Source organism: Mastigoproctus giganteus, chromosome 10 (assembly GCF_048544385.1).
Source record: "Mastigoproctus giganteus isolate SK-2022 chromosome 10, ASM4854438v1, whole genome shotgun sequence".
Classification (NCBI taxonomy): domain Eukaryota; kingdom Metazoa; phylum Arthropoda; class Arachnida; order Uropygi; family Thelyphonidae; genus Mastigoproctus; species Mastigoproctus giganteus.
This window is the reverse complement of record NC_143584.1, coordinates 151,553,130-151,576,785: the sequence shown is the minus strand read 5'-3', so window position 1 is coordinate 151,576,785 and position 23,656 is coordinate 151,553,130. Positions and strand designations below refer to the sequence as shown.

Here is a 23,656-nt window from a genome sequence, read left to right as displayed (position 1 = left end):
TCCACGCTTAACTCAAAAAGGTACGTAATTATCTTAGAGTAAGCTCTTATTAAAGCTATGTCCACATACTTAGCGCTGGTGGCTTCTGGGGTTACGATGGCAGTCTGAGTACTACGTGTTAAAGGAAGGGTTGGGGCTGACGTTGCCATAATGGTGAACGTAGAAGAGTATGCAAAGTAACCACGAGAACCCGTTCAAAGTTCAGTCCGCATTCCATAAGGCGTGCCAAATTACCCCACATTTATAGCTAAAAGCTCGAAGACTGCGCTAATAGGTCAGTCTTGGTTATATCAGAAGAGGCAATAAAGAATGGCAACTCTGTGGGATTTTAAAATCCCATTAATACGCTGTCAATTGTACCTACGTATATAAATGACAAACATACCTTTTAACAGCTCCTTTTGTTTAACGATAGTTTAATACAGTTCCTAAAACAGCTCCATCTTTCAATCGCACGTAGACTGATTATACCAAACTTTTAGTGGGAGGAAAAAAAACCGGAAAGAGATCACCCTTTAAACGATAAATGAGTGAAAAAAAAAAGTATCAGTGACGAACTACACGCACTGTTCGACAAATAAAAACAGCATGCGCAGAAAAGTGCGCTATAGTGATGAGCCACGTGCAGCACAAGACACTGGCTCGTAAGATATGCCCGGAGAACACGTACCCGGCCTTACGTTATAGTCGAGTAGTGTCCAGAGGACAGATACACGCGCTCCTTAAGTGCTAGATGGGCGTTCTGGTTTTTTTGCTCTGCAGTCACGTGACTAGGCTGCACACAGGCATAACTACCGGTTCCTAAGATAGCTACCGCACCCACCCCGGAGCCTTACTTATGCAATTCTTTATTTATTTACCTAACTTTTCTTTTCATCTTTTTGTTTGTTTCTCTTCTTAAAGTAAGGGAATCAGAACAACAGAATCCCTCGCGAGCATAAAAAAAAAATTAAGATATATTTATTCAAATATAAATCGATCCGAATAATATTAATTTACATTAAACTAAATGCGTAAGATCTTAATCAGTTAAATCGAGTGTCAGACGACAATAAATCTATTGTCGTCTGACACTTTCGTCAGACGACAATAGATTTATTTTTATATTATATTTTAATTGAAATAAAATTCGAACGAATATTAAATGAAAATAAATGTTTAATTTTACATTTATTATTCATTTTTATTAGAAATTAGTTAACGATCAATTTAATTAATTAAAACTGTCTTATTAGTTTAATTAATTAATGTTATTTAAATTTGTTTGATTTAAAAAGTGATAAAACGAAGATTACGAAAATATCAGACAATATATAAAATTAATTTAATGCGCTATCAGCAAATAATTTTTTTTTGTATTATTTAGATGAAGCTTGGACTTTAAAATTCGAACGAATATTAAATCGAAATAATATTTAAATTTTCTTTTATCATTCATTTTTATTAGAAAAAATACCCTTACATCTTCACACTATGGCTGAGGTAGTATAACTGAACACACCATAGTTTTATATCTTTAATTTTGACTCTTATATCATGCCATTTGTTTAAGACATTGACTGTCTAAAAACAATTTCCACATAAGGTTAAGAAAACCTTAAACATTACAAGATATTCTCAAATTATCTGAGCCCCTCTCCGCGAGATTCACGAACTTGTACTCTTTACCAATGTGCTCATCAGCCCCTGTACTCTTTACCAATCAATGCAGAAACTAACCGTCAGAGTTAGTTTGAGCACAAACTAGGTCTTCCACACCTTCCGCGGTGGAGGACCTAGGTATGATAGGTTCGGTACTGGAAGGAAGAATGGGGTTGAAGTAGTTCTGTTGGAAAGCAGAGCAAAGTTTTCTTTTTTATTTTAGGGGAGGGACTGGAATCTAATGGCTGCTTTTTATGGGGCAGTAAGCGAACCCTTTTTCTCGTTCAACATGCATTGAAAACTGTTCTTGTAGTTGATTTTTTTAGGAGCATCAGTGACTAAGGCCATATTTCTCTGTGTACGTATATTGTCTATAAATTGTGTACGTTCTGAGGTCAAATTTCTGTTTCTGGACGAAAAACCTGAGTTTCCGGGAGAAAAAACCCGTGCTACCCTCGCCTGAGACCTCGTTTGTTAATTGATTGGTAAAGATTCATTTCACATCTAATACTGCAGTTCCAAAGAAGCTTTCAGTGGATTGAGTTGTACTCATTATTGAATGTATAGGTTATGCAGTTGGGAGAACTTTTAATTCCAACAAGTTCTTGTCTTATAACTCATAATGTAAACTTTTCATGATGTAATGAAGCGAATTTACTTTCTGCTTTGATAATCATACTAAAAATGGAAGTACATTATTATTCGAAAGTACCAGATCCAATTAAGCACACGTCTAAGGTAGGATGGATATCCATTTGACCCTCCGACGCAAGATACCCGCGTGCTGGAGGGGCAAAATAGCAATTACAGACTAGCATTTGCAAAGACTCACATCATAACAGGACTTTCTAAAAACGACAGTTGAAGCATGCAATAATTTACGACAATTGAATTAACAAAAAAGAAAGAAATATATTCACACAATTCTTGAAAGCCGTCCAACCACTTCGATGAGACCAATCAATCAAAATCATCGCAGTGTTTAAACTTCCCAAATAAGATGAAACTTAATGAGTTCTCATGTAAATTGCTGCCGGCAAGACAAAAGGGAAAACAGGACATTAGAACCGAGATTGTAGCAGATGCATTATATGTTGATAAATACAATGGCAGAGTAACGAAACATCCATCATATGAACAATGACTATAAACGTCTCCTCCTCCGGACGACTGAATCCAAAATATTCATCCTTGAATTTCATTAGCTCCGCTACTGCAGAGTAAGGAGTATGAATAATGCAGAGAAAAAGATCAATGTTTGTCTCTCTCTTCCACCCAGCACCCAACTATCTTTTCATAGACAGTTCATGTAAAGGTTTTCATGCAGTGTTTCTTCACAATGGGAATAAACACCCATAAATTCCTGTGCCTTCTAGATACTGGAGCTCTTTCTGGGTTTGCAAGGTGGTTTCACAAAGTTCCCTTTCTTCCTTGGACTCTGAGGCAGCAGAGCAACACTACAAGAGAAAAGAATGGTCTGCTGGAATGGGGTTTCAGCCTAGTGCGCGCAATGTAGTAATTAGTCTTGGTTCCAAGAAACAAAAGTATTGCTTCCACCACTCCATATCAAGATGGGGTTGGTTAAACAATTTCTTAAAGCATTGGATCCTCAAGGCGACATCTACAAGCATAGAAGCAATGATTCGAAAATTGTCTTCTGCAAAAGTGAAAGGTGGCATATTTATTGGCCCACAGATTAAAGTAGAAATTGGGTTCACGAGAACTGAAAGACAAAATTACTGATGCTTGAGCAAAATGCCTGGCAGTCGTTAATTACTATAATTAATAACCACTCTTATACCACGTGAAATTAATAATATAGTTTATTAAGCTTATAGCCCAAACCATTTAAGATGACGTTTTAGGCATCTTACCAATACCCATCATCGGACCATGCTATTAGGGGTAGATAAAGAGAAAGGATTATAATTTAAGTTACATTCCAATAACTGTGAATTTTAAGTCTAAAGGATTGTAGGTTAAATCCGTTTTGGTTACACTAGAAAACAGAGATCAAAAATACGTAAATACATACGGATAAACATACATAAAAATTAAATTCTTACCTGCTGTCAGACTCCTGATTGCCGATGCTACCAGAACCTGATGTGCATACTGGCAAGAGGCGCTGCCAACAGTTAGTTTATGGGCGAGGAATCAACTCTATTGACCAATAGAAAGATGCAAAGTTTTACTATCCTGGATCCAGGACAGTAAAACAATTTTTTAAAAAAAATATCAAATAGTTTTGGCTCTAGAGGGATAAAATCATTTAACTCCCAGCAGTTACTATTAGCTAGCCCGCTGCTATCTTCAATTCAAAAAAATTCTTGGCATGCGAATGTGATTTCAAAATATTTATTCAACTTATCAGCAACTTGTTCAGGGTCATCTTTAACTGTTACCTTTGATATCACTTGGGGCCAATGCGGTTCATATTGGTTCGCGTGATACCGTGGCCAGTCATTATTATCGTTTGAACGTTATTAAGCTCAGTTTTCAGTCGACTTCATTTCGCATCCAGGATTTAAAAAAAAAAACAGTTGAAATATAAATATAGGTATACTTTTAAGGTCTCTTTTCTCTCTATATACGTATCTCTTGACAGGGGACATGCAGGCGATGCGTGACAGACTATCTAAAGCTAACAATACTGCATTAAATCTATGAATTTTTTTTACATATAAATTGTACAGAAAAAAAAAGAAATAATAATTGCCAGATTTCTTTTGTCCGATTTTAATGAAATTTGGAATGGCTCAACCAATATTTTTAAAAGGTCCAAATATAACATTTCATGAAAATCCCTCAGCTGGGAATTGAATTGTTACGTGTGGACGGACAGAAGGACGTGGTGAGGACATTGGTGCATAAAAAAGATGGCCTCATTACAGAACCGCTAGAAACAAAGTAATCCTTCAACTGGTACGTTCACCAGTTGATAAATGGTGCTTGTAAACTTGTATACAATTGCGGCATGGTGTCACTAATAACAGTAAATTACGATAAGCAGCTGAGTCCTTATGCTTGAAGATTTTGTTCAACCAGGACGTTATCTGAAATAATGATACGTCTCCCGTGACGTCAGTATAATATTTGAATGACACAGTGAACTGTGTATACCATCATTCGGTTTCTGTTTGGTTTACTTCAGTGGGCATGGAATAGGTGGGACGGGGAGAGAAAGCACAATGATAACAAACCAATCAGATGGAGGATGTTGGCGACCTTCGCTATTTCGATAAACTCACCTTAGGAAGGTCGCATTTTAAAAACAGTTAGATGAAACGGTAAAAGTGCATTTGCATTAACTGCCTCTCCAATCTGTGTCATTCTCTCTATAATCAATTAGGCACCGAAGAGAGAGAAAGAGAAGATGAGGACAGTGCGATGAGTATGAAGGCAGTCGGCGATCAATAACTTTTTTGTCCAATTATTTTTTACATAAACATTGTTTGCACATGATGTGATTCCTTAATTGTGTACAAAATAGTGATTGCATGTAATGTAGTGTCTTAGTCTGAGTGGACGAAGTCTGATGTGTATTGAAAGTGTGGAAGATAGTTAACAGTTGCTCTTTGCAGTTACTAGCCAAGCATCATCCACGAAAACTGTTACCATAAATTTGCAAGTTGAGAATACTGTTGCGGTGTTGTTCTTTTTCCAAAACATGAAGCAATGCTATTTCATGCTTGGTGACTTCGTGTGTGGACAGAAATGACGGATAACCACTTACGAGACTGCACAAGAAGCCAATGGAAGCCACCTTGCACATCTGCAAAGTAGCCTCCTGGATAAATTAGTATCCTGGTTACATTTAGTACACAAAATATAGCACAGCGCTTTGACAAGGGTTCCGTGTTAATCCAAAGCTGTCGGCACGTAAAGACAGTAGTGGGGAAACGCCATCTTGCAAAAAATAATCGCTGCATTACATTTCCTTGACGCAACTAGTACAACCATTGTACTCAGTGGGCTTAAATAACTGTCAACGCTATGCGACCGAAGGGAAATGATCTGACAAGGGAGGAGTAATGCTAACTTGCAATTACACCAGGAAGATTCATATACTTCACTGCTCTCAAATTTACGTCATCTGACCACAGAACCATGCCAATAGAGCGCCTCAAACACCTATTCGCAAACTTCCACTCGCTTTGTCTGAACGATTCATTCAATGGCTGTTAGAGATTTATTCCTCACAGACCAGCTGATACATCAGAGTTGAACACCCTAGTAACCTCGGTTGTACCTATCGCCTTTGCACATATTTTGAACTGTTCCGTATGGCATTATTTTGCAGTCGTCCGCTTGTTGTACAGGGTGATGGATGAAATGCAAACTCACGTTTCCACATTACATTCTGCTCTGTTTTCGAATTTCCCTTTTCTGATCTGTCTAAGAACATCCCCCTCCACGCACACACACTGGCTATTAGACTGTTATTCACAACAGCAGTCCCATCTGTACCCTTTCGAATGGAACAGAATCCCAAAAGTGTGATGCAAAGTTTATTTTGTAGCTTGTCAAGACATGGTAACATTTTTGGGAGACCCTCTATTTAGACAAATAAAAGTTAATTTACCAATTTGTTTCTTGTCGAACAAATAGCTTTATTTTTATTTGGACAATGGTTTTATAGTTTTATGGTTTTTATGGTTTTATGGTTTTGTGATATAAAATTTCTTTCACAAAATCGAATGCATTATGTTCAAGAATGTTTTATATCTTTATTTTCTTAAAATTCCTTCATTTCTGACAATGTCACCACCACTGCGCTTTACTGTAGGCACTACACAATGTGGCACCATTTTTTGTTCAGTTGATCATCTCATATAAACTGTACGCTTGGATCAAAAAACTTCAGATTTGGATTCATCCGTCTGCAGTACGTTTTTCCACACTTCAGTTGTCCAATGCTGATAGCTCTTGGCCCAAGCCAACTGTTTCTTTCGATTTTCCGGTTTTAATAAGGGTTTTTGGACCGCTACACGATCATGAAGTCCAATTTGTATAAGACGAAGTTTTACAATGGATGTAGACACTGGATTGCCTCTGTCCCTATTGAATTCGGCAGGGATTTCAGGTGCAGCAAGTCGTTGATTGCGTTTAGAAATCAATGTCGTGGTGTTATCTTGCGCTTTCGGTGTTAAGCGTAGTCGTCCTCATCGTGGTTTGTCCTTTAAATTGCCGGTCTCCTTCAGTCGCCGAATGGTAGTTTGTACTCCTTCAAATGAAGCAGTTTTTTGGTTCTTTATACAGAGTTATAATAGAGCGTCTTTTTTCAAACTCAGTTTCTTGTCATGTTTATCACGAAACACACAAAACTGACACCAAACACTCTTTCTGGATGATGGGTGTTCGACTTTATAAGTTACAGCTCTTACTCCTCAATTTATATCATTGCGAAACACTGTAGCATCATCTACAATCGTCTAGAATATTGAAATAATAATCCCACTTCCTAGAATCATCTACAAAGTTCAGGAATCTTCTACAATGTTCCACACCTTTCTGGAACATTCTAGAAATTTCTTAAATATTTTTAAGTTTTTTGATTCTGATACATAAAAGCAAATATCTTAATAAAAATTGGTAAACGAGTTTCTCCTAATTTAATAAAAACTTTGAAAATTAAGAAACGTGATTTCAAACCTTTAGGTGGAATGTATCTTTGCGCAGTATTAGAGTATCATAGAAATTCTTGCTCTTTCTCTCAAATATGACACATTCTTTCCATTGCAAGTGACAGTAGATTCTCTGCGCTCACTTCTTCGGTTTTTTTTATTCGTGTTTATTAATACAAATGATGCTTTGAAAAGAGCAAGCACACCTTATCTTCGATACCGAACTTGGTACTGTAGACGATCTCGCTTTGATTTTAAATCTACCTAAAAGAGTCCAGGAATATTTTGCGCAACACTTGAACTATTTTATAAGATGAATCACAGTTTACGAAATAGCTCGCAGTTCCATTTAATTAAACCGGGTTATTTTCTGTTGTGAAAATGAATTTAAATAAGGAAATGATTGTGTTCTACTTTAGAAAGTGGTTTTGCCACAGGCAAGAAAGTACATACTTTGTCTTGTGTAGGTCACCAGAGAAAGGTACAGCCAGGCAAGGCTTATAAAGACACCGAACTGCGAGGATAAAAGATTTTGAAACTGCTTGCGGTCGAGGTTACAATTGATAGTAACGTACTGATACATTGGATCACTTCATTCTGTTTACCCAACATTACAAGGACATGTAGGGGTACCGCAGGTGAAAGTTCACGCACTTGATATGCCTATTCAGTAACCGATTCCGCTGCAGCGTATCCTGGTTCATCGATGTTTACACACACACGTCTTCTATGGCCTACATGAGGTCATTATGCGTTTTAATCGAAGTCGGTTAAAACCTACAAAAAAACTGTCTTTTTTTAATGGAAATAAATTCGATTATTCGATTCGTTTATGGCCTTTGTTTATAAACGAACAAAAGCGACTTATGGTGGTGAAAGGATTATTGGTTGGGATTGTTGACACGCGGATGTCCACCGGTGGAGTCTTTGTAGCGAAATAATCAAAATCAGATGAACGAACTAAGACCGTAAGTTATTGGGAATCATTAAAACATAAGTGATTGTGGTAATTCATAAGAATGATACGCTGTTCCACCCAGGAAGAATAGACGGATTTACTTGACAATCTGCACGCATAACTGTGATCGTATGGACGTAAAGGATAAGCGTATCGTTTACGTCCATATACATCACGATTATGCGTTGAAATTTTTGCTGCGGCCCTGACTTAGGGATCTGAAGGTGTTTTAAAAAGTCAGTGGGCAACCGAGAGTGTGCAATGATTTCGTGACTCGAAGTAAGGCGACATTATGCACAGCTGACAGGATTTTAAAGGAGTCGTTGAAGCTGGATGGTCAACAGCATTTCGTGCGTCTCGTGATACCCGGGCGGTTGGACACCGTTGGCAATATTTGGTACAGGAAGGTGCTCAGACACGTGGTCAATATAACATCGGGACCACAGCCGAACCAGGGTGACGTGTTCTACCGAATTCCTGGCCATTCAGAAGATCTGGACCTTACAATCTATCCCTTGTGAAGCGTATTTATCCGTGAATAGAACCCCAGTCGGAACCCGAAACCTGGAGGTCAATAAACACGATAAAGCAGTAGCTGACAGAAGACTCGTCGGGAAGTTGGCAGTAATGATCGTACCTTTGTACATGATAGAAATGTAGACGATTCTCGTATAAGGTTTCAGTTTCAATGAGTTAGTCATAAAGCTTAGCATCTGCCAAAAGCAGAGTACAGCGGGTCGTATTCTCCAAACAGAATACTTCTACCCTGATGACGCAGAAAAGGGCTTCCAGCAAGAGCAGTGATCGTCTAGACAAGGGGAATAATATTATTTATATAGTGTATTTCTGTTTTAATTGTAGAGACGATAAAGAGAAATTATCCTGTCCTGCGCAGTAAGCTTTGTTTTCATTTTACAAGATTCAGCGCTTTAAACAACCGCACACATAACGCTACAGAACAAACACTTTTGAAATTATCCAGAAGAGATGATACATCTACACCAGAACAATCTGAAAATAAAATTAGAGCTGGTACGTTTCGAGGAAAAATCATCAACGAGTATTATGGCTAATAATAAATACCTCGCGACCATCGTAGCAGCACGAGGGTCATTTCGAAACGATATGCAAGACACCCTGCAGATGTGTACCGTACATTGATGTAGATGTAGCTTGTACTTAATGAAATCATCCTCGATCAATGTATTCCTCCCATCGGTGAGGCAGACGATCAGTCACAGAGCTGTAATCAGCCAGGCGACGTAATGATTCCTGGAAATCATGTTGAAGGCGTTTGCAGAGTCCATCCGGTATCGATGTCCCCGAAGTGGCTCCTTCGCCTGTGTGAAGAAATAGTAATCGCATTGGAATAAGTATGAAAAATATGGAGTGTGTATTAACACGTCCCAACCCCTAACTTCGGCTGTTAAACACCCTGGAAGCAATGGGGTACTGTATTGTATTTCGCGCGCGCGCGCACACACACACATGTATATGCATCTGTGGTAGTTTTGGTTGCGCCATTGTATGGGGTATATGCCGCATCTAGTTGTCTACAGTTAATGACGTTCATCAACCATCGAAGAGTTGTTAATTATTCAGCGCATCAACATCCAATGTCATTTTTCACTGCGTGTATTTTATCTGTACACAAGCCAATAATACACATTGCATATGACGAAAAACCGGAACTAACTCACTGGGAAAAAAATCTGCTCCTCCGCTTGAGATCGGTTAACTTTGGCCCTGACTGAAGAGGCCTTTAAGAAGCTGGGTCTCTCTAAACGAGCAACATGTGGTGAAACCACTGCACTCTCACAAGATTTATAAACAGCGACATCTTAATATTTATTTTAAAGCAAAATTTAGTATAAAAAAAACAAAATACATTGTATTGGTTAGATTAAAAATTTGAATTAATAAAAATAGATGTTGGAGAGAGAGAGAGAGAGACAGAGAGAGAAAGAGAGAGATCGTTATTAATAAATTTTGTTTCAAAAGTAGGCAATTTTACAGACGTTTTCATTTGTTATAGCAAAGCTTGTTATTTTAAAAAATCTTGATGCTTGAAATTCATCTTTTTTTTGACTGAACAACAGTTGAACTATAATGGCTACAGATGGCTGTGGTCATTGAAACAAGAACCTTGATTGCTCATCCAATTTGGAGTTGGACTGCAGATGTAAGGAACTGACTGTCACGTAAGGTTGAAATAGTCAAAAACAATAAAAATCTGATGAAGCTCCCAAACTCAAGGAAGAGACTCGACCGTGGAAAACACGTCAGTCTTTTCATGCGACCTTGTAGGAGAGGAGACATCTAAATATCCTGCTTGGTGAGGAGTGCGGAACTTCAGAATAACCAGTCATGGTCGACTGGAAGAAGTAATGTCTCTTGTTGGTAGCCTAAACGCTGTCAAATGAGGCGTCAAACTAATCCTACCGGAGAAACCGATCTCCACGACCAAAAGTAATGAATCGTTGAACGTCTCGTGGAAGTGATGAATAGCGCCCCCTTATTGCAGTAAAACCTTGGATCAACAGAGGAAGGCTAAGTGAACACGTCCCTAAAATTTGAAATTCCAAAGCGTTTAGGCTTAATAGAATTATAATGAAGACAGTCAAGCGGGAGTTTTTACCTTTCTTTTAACAGATTTTAGTTTCTTATGGATGTTCGAAATGCATGGGTGTACACCCTCTTGGCGATCTCATAAATATACTTAGCATTTTGGGAAAAATAACTTCAAAAACGACGCAAAACAATATTACCTAAAATGAAATTTGGTATTAAGAGCGTTCTGCTGTATGTGGGAATCAGCTTCTGTTTGAAGGTTAACCCTTCGCTGCCCCCAAGCGACAGAGAACAATACATGGCTATTCTGATAAATATTTATTGTTCAATGTGTACAATTATTTATTTGGCTCGTTATGGCACGTATCCCAATTTTATAGCATTAAATGTATGGAACTGTATGTTCCGCTTTACGTTCATTCACTTTACGTTCAATTATCCAGAATTAATTTTAAATTTTTTATTGGCAGGCCTGCATCGTTTTTATAATACACGCACGTATAATTGGAGTACCCGGAAGAAAACACCAAGGGAATCGAGACCGAATAACTTTGTTACCACGTGAATTATGTGTACCTTCTTCCTTTTACCACACTGTACCGTAAACGCAAATTCCCCTGAAAGATACAAACTTGTAAACAACTCCTGAAGAAGGCGGCAAACGCTATTTGTTGGCAGAGTTATGCGCGTCCTTGTAGGTGTTTGTATAAGTCATGAATGCGCTGCACAATGCACTCATTAACCTACTTTAAGCTTCGCTTCCTAGTCTTTTAAAATGCAACACTCGATGGAGTTATGTATCTATAACTGACAGATGCAATGCCAAGCCATACAACGAAATCCCAGGCATTCTCATAGAATATTCAACACGGATAAGTTGGCCAGGATCCAGGTAAACACCTAAGAAGCATTCCTGAGACCTTCCTGTGTGCTATACACTCGTATGTATATAAAGAGAAAGAATAGAGAGATATTGAGATTTGTAAATAAGATTCTGTTTGGTCTTCTTAGGAACCGATAATTACATGCTTATCAAACTGCTGTGTTTTCTTAGGAAAACTGGATGGAAATCATTAATCGAAATATTGCACTGTGATTAGTATAAAAATAAGTATTATTTCGTTAATTATTAAAAGAATTAATTAAAATTAGAAATAAATAATTAATTAATATATTATAACACTGCAATATACCAATAATCATGAATATATACGTAGTTTAAAAAATAAATTATTTATTCATAAAAATAAATAAATAATTAATTATTACAATTTTCTTGTCTCTCTATCTCTCTATTTTTATTCAAGGCCCATTTGGTGTTAATAACAAAACAAATAGACTTATACACGTGCTGTCGTTCTAAATGGCACGGTCTCGAAGAGTTTGTCGAAATAGGAGTGCAACTGGAAGCCCAAAAAATCTCCAGTGAAAGTGCCTGTTGGTTAAACCAATTTCCAATCGCCAATAAGAGAGTCTTCTTTAACGGGAGTTTGAAGAAATCATGAGCACGGGTTTCGCAGCTTTAGATAGTGACGAATAGTATTCTTCAAACAAGCACAGAACATTTAAGGAAATTTCAACTGATGTCTTCTCTTTCCCTTTGACTTGAAAGGTCAGGAGAACTTCAGCTGGCCTTATTGACCTTCAGTGTGACATCTCTCGAGGAACTTGTCTAGACTCTCGTATTGCAGTCTAGACAAGCGTTACTCATAAAATCAAAATTCTCTGATCATCTATCAGGTCAACCCATAAGTAATGTCGTTCATCCTTTCTTCTTTTTTTTTTAAATAAAAACACAACTACGTCCAATCAAGAATACATTTCCCTTCGTATTGCATGACTTTCTTCTATCTTTCAAAAATCACTTTGACACCGAGTTGATAAACTTTCTTTGGCTTTGAAGTAAAGAGTATGGACAGAACACTTTCGACAGCCTTGAACCCTTCAAGTTTGTCTTCTAGCAAAATACCGTTAGCGATCTCTGCATGGGTGAAATCTGATGGCTGAAGGTCTGAAAACATGGAGAATGTGTTGTTTTTTTTTTTCAACCAAGCTCCCTGATTTTTTAACACGAGAGATTTGAGGACGCATGTCATCCAAATGAAACACAACACCCTTTAGATTGATCAAAGAAGGACGTTTTTCTTGCAATGCAGAATTTGAATCTTGGAAATGGTAACAATACATTTTGGCTGTGATAGTTTTATTCGGCTGAAACAGTTCAAATAAAACACCTTCTGAATATCCCGGCAACAGAAAAAGCAAAGCAATAATTTCCTAGGACGAAGACAAACTACTTCATCAGAATGCAGATGTTTATTCCATCCCTAAGATTTTCTACTGACAGCATATGTCAAAACGTACTGGCCAGAGACCAAAACTCGCCCCCATTGAACACCTGTTTCACAAACTGGAAGACCAGATCAGCTGCAGTTAAAACGGCTAAAGCAACTAGTTTGAGGGTGTATGTGTGAAAATCCCAAACAAGAAAGATATTAGAAATTAGAGTACCGTGCGTGGGTTAAAAGCTAAGAAGAGGAAATAAGATACTTGTTGACATTAGACTTGAATTTCTGTAGATTGTAGATTTTGACTAAATACGTGCGAAGGGATGTTGTTCCAGAAAAGGGAAGTTACAGAGAGAGAGGATCATAATAGTAAAGCATGAAGATTTTAGCATCAATTACACAGTAAATAGAGAGATTCCCCAAGGAGGGGTGCTCTCTGCGACACTTTTCGCCGCAGCCCTCGATCCTTTCCTCTCAATCTGCAATAACGTCATAACCTATGAGGACGACCTGAAAATATTCTTCCCATTAAGCAGTAATGATAGTGAGCATAACGTTGCTCTACAAGCCACACAGTAGTTAATTAATCTGGCCAACTTCCTTCCCTCGATTGGGCTCGACATTAACCCTCTTAACTCTGTCCAGATGTCCTTCTCCAGAAAGCATAAAAACATAACATCACCATTCTCTTAAAGGGCCAACCCATTCAAAAAGTCGATCATCACAAGGATCTGGGAATTACCTGAGACAACAAGTTATCCTTCACTGAGCATTTCACTACCACTGGGAAGAAAGTACTAACTGCCATCTGGCGCTCAAGACAAGAATTGGCTGGGGTTCAAAATGTTCAACTGTTGAAGGAATACATTGTAAGGTGCGTTGCTCCGGTTGCCTTATACGCTTCTGTCATTTGGTCCTCAGCTCCATAGAATATTGGATACTTAGGTGGCTAAACAAGATTTTCCTGTTCCCCTTCACTGTCTCCAGAGGCATATTGTATGCAAATATGGAGTGGACACCGTGGATATTTATTGTCATTTGGACAAATATCCATATCCTGGCCAAGCTATTGACAGGAAGATATGATGCGCTAGTACTTACAGGTATCACCTCGTACCCACGAAATCAGAGGCAATCGTGCAGCCTGAAAATTAGGCCACTTCACTCTAATCTAAACTCCTTGAAACGTTTAAATAACTAAATACCATAGAAACCGTAAACCGGTTTCAGGTTAACTGTGAAAAACTATGCTCCAATAAGGCCCACAGAACGACTACCTACCAACAAACAACTGAGTCGCAACACTACAAGCTGGAAGCCATCGTCTTTTAGTTACTCTGAGTTATGATGTCATCACGACATTCGGGTGCGAAGTTAATAAATTTTAGCGTTGCGAATGCTCCTCTATGAGGACATCCAGCAATGAACAAAATTTTTATATTAATATACATATTTCCTTTTACTGTACATATTTTTGTAAATTTATCCTCTGCATTGTAAATATATCCTCTCTCTGGCTTGCACGCCGTACTAGGGGTGATTGTATCTTACAATCAACTGAAAAATAAATAAATAAATAAAAAGTTGAAGGCTTAAATGACAAAGAAGCAAAGTACTGTGAGTTTGACGTGGGACAGTAAAATTATGCTGACTGGTTGTGGACATATTTGGACTAATCTGAAAGACAGAGTTGATTGTGCTGGGGGGAGGGGGAAATTAAAGACGCAAATTCAGAAGAATAGTGCCCAAGAGGCTGTATCTAGAGAAAAAGGCACGCAGCCGAAACAGAACATCTATGAGCCAGAGAGTGGGGAGATTTGGTTAGTGATGGGCCATTAATTAACCTGACTACCCTCTTTTAAATGCAGTCCAGAAGCCTGACAGAGGTTATGGAGGAACCGCCCCAGATGTGAGAACAATATTCCATGGTAGGGCGGATTTCAGATTTGTACAGAGTGGACAGCACTTTAGAAGAAAAAGTAATCTCGAGAGCAGAGGAGAAAACTCAATTTTTTAGGTCCATGGGGAGCAGTATTTGTAATGTGTTACGCCAAGAGAGATTTATAACTCAGGACATGTATAACCCCAATAGAGATATATGATCTTTCCTAGAAATCAGATTGTCACTGAAGATAAGCATAGGAGCAGAAAAATCCTTTTTTTGCGAGATATAAGACAGGACTGAGTTTTAGAAGGATTGAAATCAACTAAGTTATCTTTGCTCCAGAATTACCAGAAGAGGAGTGTTTAAGGAAATGGTAGTGAATATTCGAGAAGTTGAAGTTGATTGTGCAGGGCAAGGTTTCTTAAACTGGAAGGTGGAATGCAATGTACTGTCATTAACAAAACTATGGATACGATTTACAGTCAATGGAAGAAGGTCATTAATATACAAGAGGAAAAGAGCAGGAGAAGGAACTGAACCTTGGAGAACACCAGCATTGGTGGAAAAGTTAGACGATAGACAGTCATCTACCATCACCTACAGTGAGCGGTCAGAGGGAAAAACTTGATACCGAATTATAAAAAACAGTTGGCCAACCGTACGATGGAACCTTATTTAGAAGGCTACCTTTATGCCAAACACGATCAAAAACCTTTGAAATGTCAAGAGCAACTGCTTGAGTTTCACCAAACTTTTCCATTGAATTTGACCATAGATGGGTAACATAAGCCAGAATATCACCAGTGGATGGTGCAAGATGCGAGAAGAGGATTTGGTTGTTGCAGAACGACTGCATTTCGCTTAAATTTGGTCGACTTAACTGTGCACTTAACTTACAAGTGTCACTTCAATATGAGTTGCAAGAGTGTTTTAGAGTCCCAGGTAGCAAGCCAATGCATGACATGAAAGAATGTGTGTTAAGCGTCAAAGCAACTAAGGCTATGAGGGCTATGTACTGTGCTTGTAAATTGCTTGTATTCTGTTGTCGATTTGCTTGTTTGCTGTACGGAAAAAATCAGTAATCGATTAACTCAGTCACGTGATAAAAAGTCCATAAAAATTCCTCATGTCATTGATGGGATTCGAACTTTGCCACGGGGTTTGGGAAGGACAGTGATTATACTTACTGTGCTCTCCAAGAGGACAAATTTACTGATAAAGATGGATATAGTCTTCTTTAATTTAAAACACTTTTCCTTGTCTCAATAAAACTAAAATACCTTCCATTTACCGCATGATATTTTCCTAATATTCTGTCAACTACTTATGTTTGTTAAATGATAATTATAAACTGGAAAAGTGGTTGGTCGATTTGAATCATTCAGTTATGGATATAATAGGAATGAATGAAACAAAACAGGTAGTACAGCTAACTTGTGGTTGTACTATAAATGAACAGAGGTTGTTTATAGCGAATGTTCCAACTAGTTTAGAAGAAAGTGCTGGAATTATAAATGACACCGCAGATGAATAGTGCACGAGGAAATAGCTATAGCATTGCATGCCGGAATACCGGACAATCCTATGATTAGGATTGTCCTTTATTCTTGTAGGTAAATGAACAATCTGTGCAAGGTCATTAGTAATTGCAAAAGCCTCAGCATCTCGACCAGCTTTGTCGGTGTGACTAGAAAACGGAAGCCAGCTGGAGTTGTGAACATTAAAATCACCAAGGAAAATTACCTCACTGTTAGGAAAGTTGGACTGAAGAAAGTCAAGTTGCAAAGAGAGGAAGTCAAAGAGCTCCAAGTGATTAGTAGAGTTGGGAGAACGGTAGAGACAACAGATGAATTTGACACAATGAGGTAGAGAGATTTTAAGCCAGAGAAGATCGAAAATAGGTGATTCCAAATTACCAAGTCTTTGACAGGGAATATCAGAACGGACATATGCACAAGTACCACCTTTGAGGCGAAAGGAATCATACAGCGAATAATTTGGACATCTGAGATGAGCAGTAGTTGAATCAACCGATAACTGAGATTCTGTCAGAAAAAGTACATGGGGTTTGGCAGACTGCAAGTGGAAATGGACATCGTTGAGATGTCCACTTCCACTTTCGTAGAATTGAGACCACGTATATTTGTGAAATGAATTAGGAAGTGCTTGGGAGGTTTTCGCAGATAAGCTTGCTCTATTAGTTTGACAATTCATGGTGTATTCAATAGTAAGAAAAGGAGGGTGGGACATGCTGTATGAAGTAATGAAAATTTTGGATATGACGTACACATGGTAAGAATATACCCAGATCCTTGACATAACGTGGCCCCGACAATGCTCCCCGCATACACACTACTCGGACTCCTTCCAGTCACTATCTGGCAGAGTAGAGGTAGCAAGATTATACACTAGCTGATCTGGAAGCCTCCTAGAGAGTTACCAATAGGTTCGGTGTTCTAACTAGCGGCCGGCCTGCGAACACCGTTTTAGAGCTGTACCCTCGAAATGTAAGGAAGATTGGATCTCGCCACGATGTTCAGAAAAATCTCTGATAAAATGAATTCACGAGAGTGATCATTACTTCACTTTGGAAGGGTTATTCTGGAGGGAATTTCAGAGTGGTTTTGGAGAAACCTCCTCCATATATGAAGGAAAATATTCCATGTGCACCCAAGCATCGGATTTTCTGTGGAAATGCAGTAAGGACCTGGATCAAGGTTACTGAAAGTTCCTCGGCATCCTTACTAAAAAGTACCACAACTGGAAAAAAAAAGGGACTTAGTTGGAACTAATCGCCAAAGGGCATGAAGCATCCGAATATTATGTTTATAATAGTCTCTGGTTAGTATGCCGGATAAAACGTTTGTTTTCCAGGAAAAAAAGAAAGTCAACCATTTTACTCTTTCTGAAGACTGGCTAATTGTCACAGTGCAAAAATTACCCATGAATATTCAAATCCAGGACATTCTACAAAAATCGAATCCAGGATTTTCCAGGCGATGTGGAAGAAAAACTGGTACGCGCACGAGATGATAATTTTTGCATTAAAATCGCTAGGAACATGAAGTTTGGAGTGGAGAAAGTTCTCATACTTTTGTATGGTTGCAGTTGAAAGAACGATGAAGGAAGAAACTTTACAGAATGTAGTGAAGAAATCGTAGGTCAAAAGTAGGTCGAAAAGAGGAATTCTAGATTAATGCAGTCTTGAAATGGAACATGAGAGTGGACATATGCAGAAATACTATCTTTTAAAGTGAGGGAATTAGAGTGAGTATTCAGGGCAAGTGGCTGCTGAGGAACTTGATATTTGAAAATCCGTTAGGAAGAACAAAAATAAGTAGAGTTTGCTAGACTACACAGTGAATTGGACTTCTGTTTGTGTCCTGCGTAATATTTCATCACAATCTCTTCCTTTGCCCAAATGTTTTTCGCCAAATTATGGAGTGCTGTGTGTCTGGATTATAGAAATTATTTAAAATTATGAAAAACTGACTTAAGATTATAAAAATGAATTAGAAGCTGTTATTCTAGTTTCTTTGATATAAATATTCATTACTCTACATCTCTGCTAATTTAAAGTACAAAACTTTATTGGCAAAGGTGTTTAAATCCTACAAAACCAGTCCATTCATCTACAAGGATGTACTGGATAAAGGGCCGGCCACAAACATAAACGAAGTCAATCTATGAAAACGTATTAAGCAGAGTACACTGTTTCTAGCCTAAATTTTGACAACCTTTTAACCTCTTAAATAACGTTAGAATAAATAATCGATGTAATCCTAATATAGTCATTGAATTTGATTATTTAGATGATTATTTATTTTTATTTTTTTTTTTTACAATAATAATAATAATAATATTCGATGAGCATTCTCTTTTGTGACGTTATTTATTTGTATGACGGGTAATACAGCTGTAATAATAAATATAAAATGCTTTTAAAACTATAAAACAATTGTCTTTTGTTGCCTAAGAAATTTTTAAAATTAATCGTGGTTAAGGGGCCGTTTACATAATAAAAGTCGGTAACAAAAGCTGCGTGGAAAGCAGGTTTATTGTACGATAAAATCTTTGGAACGGGGTCAAAAGAGGCACTGAAACTTACAATCCACTTTGTAGGGAGAAGAAGGGAGATCAGCTGACAGTCACATCCTTTTGTTCCTTCTTGCAACTTTCCACCGGAAGAGTATTAAGGGAACGTCTTTTACGCACGTGGAGGTTTCGCTGTTGCAACACCCATTTAAACTCCGAGTTTAGCCGTTTATTCCACACGGCTGCCTCTTTGAAAAGGGTAAAGGTCTTCTGGGAATGCCCGGAAAGAAACTGTGTTAGATAATTGCAGAGTAATTAGCAAATTCTAGGACTTGCGTCTGGTACGATGCCCAGGAGCTACCTCTTGTTTTGTTTCCGGTGTATTAAAAGAGACACAATCGGAACAGCTTGCGTCTCCTTTTAAAAATGGCAACAGTTACGCATGTACATGGAATCGAGTGGATCTTTCTGCAATACCCCCGATCGCCAACCGAATAAATGTCATTGCGTAATAATTCCCTTCGGCTTAACCCCCAGAAACTCATAATTTCCACCCGACTTGTCTCGCGCAAAGCTGATTGAGTGCTTCAGGGAACAGGATACGAAGAGCAGGTGTTCCAATTGGTTTCGCTCATTGCGATACGGACGCATCCAGACGGAAGCGGTGGACAAAGAGTGTTGTCATTCTGTGCACGTACACGTGTCGGACAGATTATTAGGGTGCAAAGAAATAGAGAAAACACTTAATAAAAGGTACGGTGATGCAATAGTTTTTGACCGGTTGATGTTCCATCTTAAGATGATTTTAAGAGACAGGGATGGATGGTTCTTAACATGTTCTTGATTTTCATGAACTCAACAAGAAAATTCACTGGTCTTTATACTACTCCCCTTTTCATTTTTTTGTGGTTAAGGGCCATTTCAAACTTGTTATAAATTCATATTAGCTTACGATGCAAATAAATGATACCTTTCAAATGTTTCCACCAGATATCCTGCTAGTTGTCTTCAGCGAAAAACAATGGAAGACAAAAGGTAGTACAGCAGAGCTTGTTTGGATGGGAGGTGATGCTTATCGACTGCTGTAGGGTAGTTCTCTCTTCCTCTGCTTAGCTGCAGTGGAGACAACTCATCGCATTATTGATTTTGGTGGTGTTTGTGAATTGTCAGAATTACTCTGCTTGGTCGTTGCCTCCGTTAGAGATCGGAATAGGTAGGGAAGAATGTCCAGTTAAGCAGTGTTGGAGGCGCTTAGCTTTTAAGACAGTCAGTAGTACCAAATTTTAATTTTGCCGATAGTTGTTTATGGCAGGAATGCTTGGATGATGTGCGAATCTTTGAACTGTCGCATTTTTTGGATATGACCAATAAAGGGAGATTTGGATATTATTGTAGTTAAGCGAATGTCCATCTGCTATTTAATGTTTCGGTTATCAGTGTAGTGTATACGCGCGTGATTCTTTTGCTTCTGAATTATCCCTCAAAGGCCTTTCAGTATGGCTACCCTATGTAGGAGCTGAATTCGGTGGGGTTGTTTTAGAATTTGCGCCAAGGAAACTAACGTAATGAGATGCCGGAATAGAGTATCTATAAATTGCGTGCATTCTTTCGTTGGTTTGCCTATTTCACGGAATGAAAAACAGCGTTTCCTGGAGAAAATCCATGAGCCCAATGAAAATCAGACTCTTCCCCAAGCCAGCCAATTTTTTCAGTTGGCTGGCATTGAGGAGGTTGGGTTTTCAAGATCAGGAATAAATACCACTGCTAGGAAAGGGGCGGAATGGAGTTAATAAATTACTATTATCACCTGGCGCAGAGAGAGAGAGAGAGAGAGAGAGAGAGAGAGAGAGAGAGAGAGAGAATGCTATTAATTAGAATAATACGCGCTCTTTTGCGCGTATTATTCTATATTGTGCGAGCTGAAAATCCTGGTAAAACTCCTTCCATCTGAGGTCAATTGACCATCGATTGAAGAGGCTTTTTAAGAATTCCTTCAGTGTCAGGCCAGATTTGAAGAATCCAGACCTCTCCAAACAAATGAAAAGTGACGAAACCACTACAATGTTACGGATGATCATATGTTTAAGAAAACAATACAGTATATAAAAGCCTGGCTAAGAACATCCCATATGATGGCATATAAGTGGATTTTTGAAGCCCTAAACAATTTTAAGGTAGACTTATGCGCCCGATATAAAAGCATAAACTTCAATTAAAGAAACGTGCTTAGGATTAGAAAGTATGTTAATACCTATATACGAGGGGATATCAAAAAGTTCGTACCCTGACCTAGATAAAACATCAGTAGGAAGATGCCGTTTTTAGTATAAGTTGTCTACATATTCAATAACTAATATGTAAAATTTCATTCCCATAGTTGATTGTACGCCAGAGGTGGAGCCCGGAATCTGAGGAAGGACGATACGATTGACAAAGTGGAGTATCGAGCAGTGATTAAGTTTCTGTTTTTGTAGGACAAGAAAGCTCAGAAATTGTTGACAAAAAATGAAAGCTGTGTATGGACAGAACTGTCCATCCTTATGGCACTGTAAAAAAAGTGGAAACGGGAGTTCCAGTGCGGTCGTACAAGTGTCTTTGACGAGCCAAGAGAAGGAAGGTCACCAACATCCACAGACAATGAGATGGTTGCAGCTGGTGCTGAGTGACAGACGTGTGACAATTCATTTCATCGCAAATGCAGTGGGAATTAGTTATGGGTCTGCCTACAGCATTTTATATGACCATCTGCATATGTCTAAGGTCTCCGCACGATAGGTTCCAAGATTGCTGACGCCTTTGCAGAAGCCGTTGCCACCACCAACTTTATTGCCCAGTGTGGCTTCGAACTACTGTAGCACCCACCCTATTCTCCTGACCTAGCAACGTAAGACTTCTTGTTTCGAGAAATGAAGAAACCATTGCGTGGACGCCGCTTTGATTCGTCTCAGGAAGTCATCAATGAAGTGGAATCGTGGTTTCAGGCAAAAAGTGCGGACTTCTATGATCAAGGCATTAAACAACTGATCCATAGAGGGGAGAAATGTATTACTACACATGGAGAGTACATAGAAAAGGAGTCAAGTTGCTGTGAAGTTTCACCTTTCTAGGGCTATTATTTCTAGGTAAGGGTACGAACTTTTTGATACCCTTATTTGTACCATTATTGCTCACTTTTTTAAACAAAGAATTTGTTCATCTTTTTCCTGACAACAGCAGTTTATGGAATTCGTTGGGAATTATGTTTTTATAAGATGCTTTAGTTAAAATCTGTTACAAAGTAACAATTCGAAGAAGATGGGTTTTTTTTTTTAATACAGAAACGTTTATTTGTTCTTGCTTGTCAAAGTTTTGCCCACTGAATTACAACGGAACACGAAATAATTAGGAAGTCTCTTCTCTTCAAGCAATTTTGCTTTTGACGAATAAAAGTCAGCTTTTCGGAATCCAATGGACAAATTTGAGTGGCTAAATAAGTTGCAGCGAGCAATTTTCCTCCACTTTCCTTTCATACAGGTAATTGCTATTTTGCGTGCAGAAACAGAGTTTTTCAATGCGTGGAACAAACAGAAAAAAGGAAAGAAAACTATTTCTTTGGAACAATTGGAAGTAATTCCAGAAAATTGAGTTAAAAAAAACCAGTTGTATTCGCAAGGTCAATGCCATTACGTCTTCATGATTACACAAAAGTGGATAATTACGTGATCATCTCCGCCTTCCCAAGCCCTCCTTAACCGCTGTGATTTAAGAATTCAATAAAATAAGAACATTCTTGATGTATTAAAAAACACTTCACGAGATCAGCCCATTCTAGGAAAATGGCGTATAAGTGGAATGCAAACACCATTCCTTTTAATGAAATCTTCTGTCCCTAAATGATCCTCGTAGTGATCGAGGTGGAATATCTATTTAGTTGGCTTGCAGCGTTCCATTACAGCTGTGGTTTAGAAATTTTATGCAGCAACGCCCTCTACATCTTTCTGTTTTGAAGATAAAACTGAAGATGACCCATTCTCCTTATTTCTTCAGATACTCTACATCGTATCACGCGATAATTTAGTTTTCGCTTTTACTAGACAAAAAGACGAACATACAGTAGGGCAACCAAACTCGTAAGTCGTGGTTCAGTGCCATCTAATGGCGAGTTTTGGAACTAATTCGTTTTAAAGTTACAGATTAAAGGACTTGAAAAATCTTTGTTTCTTTTTATATATCTGTCGGGCATACAGCCCTCATATCTAGTATAATAACTGCTAACCAAATTGCTGTAAGCTATGTTTCTATTATCATCAGCCTGGTTAAAATTCAGATACAGTTATGCATGGCCTCACACCAAGTCAGAAACTGAAATGTCTTAAAATTGCTGTGACATTTCCATATTGAGATTATTATACCTGGAGTAGATTTGCCTATAGTTCTTTGTATACATATGTATCAGTAGAACTTACTTGACTTTTTTCTTGTCAGTGTAATTTTCAGCGTTTTCTATATTCGTGTTAGAATAAGTTTGAATTTGAGATTTTAGTGAAAAAAAAGAGAAACAAAAGCTAAAACTTGCAAATAATCTAAAATTGAATCGTTTTATTTTCTTCCTTATTCAATCCTTTATTTCACAGATACGCACTGGGAACATCAACGTTCTGGAAACCTGCCA

The 23,656-nt window shown here is 38.2% G+C and overlaps 1 protein-coding gene across 2 annotated transcripts in view; it reads right to left on the bottom strand.

The window, feature by feature from the left end:
• Positions 1-23,656, bottom strand: part of LOC150079383 (5'-AMP-activated protein kinase subunit gamma-1-like) — a 383,429-nt gene that overhangs the window by 318,441 nt on the left and 41,332 nt on the right. The window contains exon 1 of one of the 2 annotated variants that reach the window (XM_090383412.1): positions 386-573. The exons of the other annotated variant lie outside the window; for it this stretch is intronic. The gene's annotated coding sequence lies outside the window, so the exon portion shown is untranslated. Of the gene's footprint in view, positions 1-385; positions 574-23,656 lie in introns of those variants that run through there. 2 annotated transcript variants of the gene reach the window in all.